The following is a 7,580-nucleotide window of genomic DNA, read 5'->3' on the forward strand; positions in this document are numbered from 1 at the left end:
TAGTGTTTCGTGCGATCAATTTGTTTTGAATTTCGCGCAAAGCTACACGAGGGCTATCTGCGCTAGCCGTCCACAATTGAGCAGTGTAAGACTAGAGAGAAGGTAGCTAGTCGTCACCACTCACCGCCAACTTTTGGGTTATTCTTTTACCAACGAATAGTGGGATTAATCTACACATTATAATTCCTCCGCGGCTGAAAGGGCAAGCATGTTTGGTGCGACGGGGATTCGAACCCGCGACCTCCAGATTACGATTACGAGTCGAACACCTTAACCCACCTGGTCACGCAGGGCCCGCGTGCGATCAGAACAACCCTCAGAACGATTGTATTAACATGGATAATTTAACGATTTTATATATATTGGATATATTTTCCATGTATGTGTTTATTGAATTATCTTACGTCACTTATTAATATGCAAGGAAATCCATTGAGAAATACATGGATATAATATATATAGGGTTGATTAAAATTCTTTGAACTGAAAGTACATAAATGTATTTGATAGAAACATACTAAACTTCAGTGGATTTTTTGTTTGTTATTTTCAGATTTTGTATAGTGATCGATTCTTACAAGCTGCAATTAAGTCTCGTTTGGTGTGAACTGCATGAGCAAAGTTATTCGACAAAAACTGCTCAGATTTAACGAAATATTTGCACACGCGTCTACGCAAAAAGGCACGTTTGTGATCGGTCTACGTTGTTCCTACAGCCCCACCTAAGAATAAATCTCAAGTTTTTTTTTTGTTTGTTATTCGGAATAAAGACGGCTGATTTGGGGTAAGAAAACTGTGAGATGAAAGGTTATGAAGGTAGAGTATTGGTTTGGCCAAGCAAACAAGATCAGTTTCTAGCCCAATATTTCAAAAGAATCATGGGAGTAAAAGGTTATTACTGATTGTCAACTTTTCAACTCAAATTACTAAATTTTGTTAAACCCTTCCTAATTGGGCAACCCTCCCTACCAGTGGTGCAGCAATATGTTTGCAGATTTAAAAAAGATAGAAAACGGGTTTCGATGCTCGTGATGGGTATAGCACATTGTATAGCTTTGTGTTTTAACTTCAAATAAGCAAAACCTCCTAATTAAAGTGTTTAACGTTATGCGATATCAGCTTAAGCAATTAGCGTAAATATGTGTATGTATTTAATTAACAACAAAGTTAAACAATGGACTATATATGCTTTTCTGGCCATAGGTATCGAGTTCAAGTTCCTACAGTTACGTTTCCATAGACAAATCACTGTGTAACAAAGGAGCTTAGCGTAAATAATGATGCTTGAAATAGCTGTAACAAGTGCATGCGTGTGATGCCAAACTGTTAATGTATATTCCATGGTGTTACTTTAAAGAAAGCTATTAATACTGTTTTAGAGAGGGAAAACTACCATTCTATATAAATATATGATAAATAATCTGGTTAGTTCCATGAAGTATTGGTCTGTTCCAAATAAAAGCAGTTGCGATTCTAAATCTAATGTTGTTTATTATCGAGTATTACTTTTGTACTTTCTGTGGTTTGTTGTTGTGTATCAATAAAAAAAGTAATATTGTTTAAAAAAGGTATTGAGCATGTGACTTTAAGGAATAAACTCTAAAATGGCGGCCAAATTGGTAGCCATACTTATAGTACTGATAAGTTTACAGAAAATATTTGTTCATTAGTTAACTAGGCCTCGTATTTTATCTTACCCCTATCATGTTCCAAGTGTAATAAAGAAAAAAACGAGGCATGGCTAACTAATGAAAGAATATTTGAAGCAAAATATTTGTAACTGTTATAAATGTAGTTACACGTTTCGCTGTCAATTTTGATTTCGTTCGTTTAAGACGTACGCTCAATCCTTTTTGGACACTTTTTTCACGTGTAAGATGTTTTTGATTAGATTAATAATAAGAAAAACACACCATTTTCCAACTAAATTATTGTGTATCTTATTAAAAATAAGATTTTAAATACTGTTTTGCAAATTTCGTCCAAGTCAGAAATGTTTTTTCGTTTCTTCATCGGTTTCTGTTGTAAAATATTTTGTACAAAATCACCTTATTTTGATTTTATTTTTTGCTCAATGTGCTGTGGCAAAAGTTTTAAGAAAATTCGTTTTTCGAAATGAGTTTGTATAAAACCAGAGAAATGAATGAGGTAATTAAAAGTATTGATTACAAAAATAGGATCAAGCTTTAACTTGTTTAACTAGAAAAATAGATGAAAAAAGGAGAACCTTCCATATAATACCGTGCATAATTTATTGAAGAATTAATTAGTATTTGCTTTTATATTAAGTTTAGTGAGTTGAATTCAAAATTTATTTAAGCTACGTTATTTTCATGGAATACAGACAACTTTGGCATAAAATCGTAGCTAATAATTCAATTTTAATGGTATGTAATTTTTAAGTTCTTAATTTTATGAAGAAATATAAAACAATTCTGACATCGTCTCTCTAGGAATACTCTACTTTCTAATTTATTTACCATCCCTCCAAGAATTACGAAATTTAACGTAAATTAGTTACTATAATATTGTCATTGCTTAGTTTTATACTTTTCAATTTTGTTTAGTACCAGAGCCATCAAAAACAAAACTAGATCCCTACTGCTTCCCCACACTAGTCACGTCTCTTCTTTTTTGAGCCCCCCTCTAGTACAGCGGTAAGTCTCCGGGTTTCAACGCTAAAATCAGGAGTTCGATTCCCCTCGGTGGGCTCAGCAGATAGCCCGATGTGGCTTTGCTGTAAGAAAACATACACTCTTCTTTTTCGAAATTGCTAAGTTTTCTTTACTTAATACTATATCATTTATACCCAATATAAAGCTAAAGTTTTAATTTATAAAATGACAAATAATATTACACTCTTTTCTGTACATAAAATGGCCTATTTTGTTTTAATTTCGAACTTTATTTCCACACAAAACATAGATTAGATCAGCTGTCGCATAGTTAAAAGTCCAGAAAAATGGTGGTAATTAGGGGACATTTCTTTTCGATTGTTATTGTTGCGTTTTTTGGTGCATTATTCAATTAAATGAAAATATTTAATACAGTAGTACTATTAGTTTAAAGTTGTGTTTCGTTTGTAATTAAGCACGAGGCTACAAAATGGGCTATCTGTGCTCTGCCCATTACGATTATCAAAACCCTGTTTTTAGCGTAGTTCGTAGACATACCGCTGGGCTACTAGGGGATTTTTATAGATAAGTAGGGTTAAGTGTAGTCGACAGCACGAAAAAAGAAGACCCTAGTACTTTATTTCTTGTTTTTCACGTGTATTATTTTTTTTATAATTACCATAAAATGCCCTACTGTGAGATCCTGAAGCTCTTTCATGATTCACAGAGGTATCAGTGAAGCGTTACTATCATCTTAATTACTTTTATATCTACCCCAATGCGATAATTATTTTATATGATTTGTTTGCTATTTCTTGATTTTTTTACACTTTATTTAGTTCTGAACTCTTTTTGCAGAATTATCAATATTTTCCCATTGTTTTCCTACAACCTTTTCAAAAACTTAATTTTTTTTTTATTTTTGAAGCAATAATATTAATTTTAACTTTTACATTCTGTTTCTTTTTTCTAGTGTCACACAAAACTTGTTCGCTCTTTCAGCCGTGGAGGCGTTATAAGTGACTGTAAATCCCATTATTCGTTGGTAAAATAATAGCCCAAGAGTTGGCGGTGAGTGGTGATGTCTAGCTGCCTTTCATCTAGTCTTACACTGCTAAATTAGGGACAGCTAGCGCAGATAGCCCTCGTGTAGCTTTGTGCGAAATTAAAAACAAACCAAAACTCTTCTACTGAATTTACATATTCAAAATATGTACAGTAGACTTTATTTTCTTGGGAATGCGAGGAAAATTAGAATATTTCAACTCTATTGTCTTTCCCTACATGAAAATCCTTTAATTCTTTTGTTTGATATCGTCTCTCGAACTTAAATATATATTTTTTGGTATTCCATGAGGTTTGGGAGTTCCTGATGCCTTTGTTTCAGTCTCAGCTGAATGTGACTCAGTAAAACATATTTGGTTTCATACCCTATTGAATTTTATTAATTTTTGATAAATTATGTCAATTTTTTCTTAATTTTTCGCCAGTTTTGGCAGATCTTTTATCATCGTGTTCTTTTTCAAGAGTGTTTAGTAGAAAACCTTCACACGTTGTTCATTCAGTAAGTGAGAGTTAGTAACAAATATGATACTTTTCTATAGACTTTCAGGAAACAAAATTATGGGGTTTATGGGCAAGATGTTATGAGTCAAATCTAAACAATAATAGCAATGTGCACATCCTCAGAATTCAAATAGTATGCGTGAAAAGTTTCACCTCTCTCTTAGAGCTATTGTGTTCACGCACAGTTTTTTGTTGTTATTTACACTGCTGGCTAAAATCTTAAGGCCAATGAACATAAAGAAAAAATATGCATTTTGCGTTGTTAGACCCAACCACTTATTTGAGCAGAGCTTTGAAAGATTAAAATAAAAAAAGGGAAATAAAAATAAAAAACCTTTTGAGCATTTAATAGGAAAATGTGAACTCTATGAAATTAGCCTAAATACTAGCTGGTCAAAAGTTTAAGACCATACTGAAACGAAGCGTTAATCGGTAAACACGTAAAGAAATTTTGTCATTTGTGTTCAAGCATTAGCGTCGTCAACATCTTTTGTGTTACATTGGGTAAAAACATGGCAAAGGCTAAAACGTTGACAGAGTTTGAACGTGGCAGAATTGTCGAGCTGCAAAACCAACGTCTCTCTCAACGTGCCATCGCTGGTGAGATTGGGCGTAGTGAAACTGCTGTTACAAACTTCTTAAATGACCCTGTGAGATACAGTACGAGAATTTCAAGTAGTTGGCCTTAGAAAATTTTGCCGGCGTTGAGCAGGAGGATTCGACGGGTTGTCCGACAAGACACTAGCCTATCGTCGAACCAGATTAAGGCCTTTACGGACGCAGGATGCAGTTCAAAAACAATACGACGGCACCTACGAGAGAAAGGCTTTAAAAACCGTAAACGTCTTCAAATGCCATGCCTCCTTTCACACCACGAAACAGCTCTGTTAAACTTTGCTGAGAAGCACCAAATATGGACGTAGAAAAGTGGATGAAGGTTTTGTTTTCTGATGAGAAAAAATTTAACCTGGATGGTCCAGATGTTAAGTAGTTTATAACATATATAGTGCGAATATTAGTTAAGAGTTAGACAAGATTCAAAGAGCAATGGAAATATAAAATTTAAGTATAAACACGTGTCACTGTTTGAGTTTAAAACTATTTAGAATAAAGAATGTAGTTTGTCGTTTGGTTGTTTTTTTGACTTCGCGCAAAGCTACACGAATGCTATCTGTGTTAGTCGTCCCTAATTACTTGTGTACGACTAGAGGTAAGGCAGCTAGCCATCACCACTTACCGTCAACTCTTGAGATACTCTTTTACTAACGAACAATGAGATTGACCGTCACATCATAATGCTCTCGTTATAATTTGAATTCATTTGAAAGAAAAAAAGGTAATTTAAATTTCGGTTTTGGTGGTTTTGAGATCGGTCAGTTTGACCAACCTTATATAAAGTTCGTGTAGAGAAGATAATATGCAAAATATAAAGCTTTACTGAAAGAAACTAAAAATTCTTTGACAGGTTTTAGAGATTAGGCAAATTAAATTAGAGATTTTTCAAATGAAAAGTATTTCTAATGTTAGCATGAAGGCTCCTCACCAGTATAGCGGTAAGTCTACGGATTTACAACGCTAAAATCATGGGATCGATTCCATTCGGTGGGCTCAGCAGATAGCCTAATGTGGCTTTGCTATAAAAAACACACACACTTAGCATGAAAATCATTTTGTATACGGAGCAACCAACAGACTGACTTTACATATTCGTGAAGAAATATTAGTGAAACTACTTCATTAAAAATCATGATTTTTGTCTCTACAAATGACTTTTAATTATTACTAAAAGATATTGCAATTACATGAATATACACATAACGTATTAAAAGTAATAGTATTGAAACTATAAAGGTAAATTCGGGGTAACGAACTCGGCTGATTCGACAAAGCCCATAGAAAGAGAGTTAGATTCTGTAATTTACTAGAGAATTTAGTTTTAAGAATAAAATTAGCATTTTAGAAATTTTTTATGGATCACTACATATTATTTTGAAGTTTAAGAAGAAGAATCCGTAACTTGTTAATTAATGTGAAACAATTATGTGATGTAGGGCTCACGATATCTATTGCTGGACCATCTGTTGTAAGATAATTTGCTATAATGATTTTTTTTATGTCTATCAAATAACCTATATAAAACATATTGGCTTTACAACTTGACTGTATTTGATCCAACTATGTTTAATGTGTGTGTGCGTAGTGATGATTGGTTTTCGTTTTCGTTTATTCTCGCTTTTTTTCTATACCCTTCACGGTAGTCAACGGATTTTGATGTTGCAAGTTCGTAAACTTATTGTTGAGTAAACGCTGGATTTTATGATAAAGTATACCAAATGAGTCGTTACTACAAGATATAAGTTATTAAACATGATTTAAGTTGGTTTGATTGAAACTGTAGATTTATATAATCACTTGAAGGGTGTTTTAGGTGGAAGTCTCAGAATGTGGAATCGAAAAATGAAATTCCAGCTTTTTTGAAGGAAGACAATTCTAAAATACGTTATAGTTTTCTTTATTATCAAGAGATGGCGTGTGTTTGATGCTTTAGGTATATGTTCTTAGATAAACTCGTTTCGACGTCCACATTCTCCAAAGTTGCTGTTTTTCAAAATACTAAATAAGAGCTAAACTTTCAGCCGTGGGGGCGTTATAATGTGACGGTCAATCCCACTATTCGTTGGTAAAAGAAGTAGCCCAAGAGTTGGCGGTGGGTGGTGATGACTATCTGCTTTCCCTCTAGCCTTACACTGCTAAATTAGGGACGGCTAGTGCAGATAGCCCTCGTATAGCTTTGAGCGAAATTCAAAAACAAACAAACAAGAGCTAAACTGTAAAAGCATGTGCTAATATCCTAGAGTTTACATCGTTTACTACATCTTACAGATACTGTAGTTCCTAAAACTTACATTAAAAGTTTATACTTATATCGATAGATGTCGTCTTTAATCAAAATTTCAATCCATTTGCAGTGATATATCTAACTTTAAAGAACTCTGGGACGAATAATGTAAAAATATACCTTTATATTGTTAAGCTGTTTAACATGGATAATCTACAATTTTAAAATGCTAAAACAATTTTGGAAAGGAGATTTGTTGAGTTTTGTATAAATTTCGTATTAAAGGAAATATTTCTACTAAGTTGTATTGTGACTCTATGTTTTATATTTAACTTGCAAACAAAGATTAATCAGCTATATAGCTTAGTTTCCTAGTTCGTTAATAGGATTAACGAAATGGTAAAATCAGAAAATTGAATACCCTAAAATGGATAGATTGTCAGATTTTGTGGTTCACGTTTAAAGAAATGGTTATTGACCCGCAGTCATTGGGTACTTCTGACAAAGTGAATCAGTTATTCATGATTTAAGATAATCAGATTCAGACGGCACAGTTTTAT

Source organism: Tachypleus tridentatus, chromosome 12, assembly GCF_004210375.1.
Source record: "Tachypleus tridentatus isolate NWPU-2018 chromosome 12, ASM421037v1, whole genome shotgun sequence".
Lineage (NCBI taxonomy): Eukaryota > Metazoa > Arthropoda > Merostomata > Xiphosura > Limulidae > Tachypleus > Tachypleus tridentatus.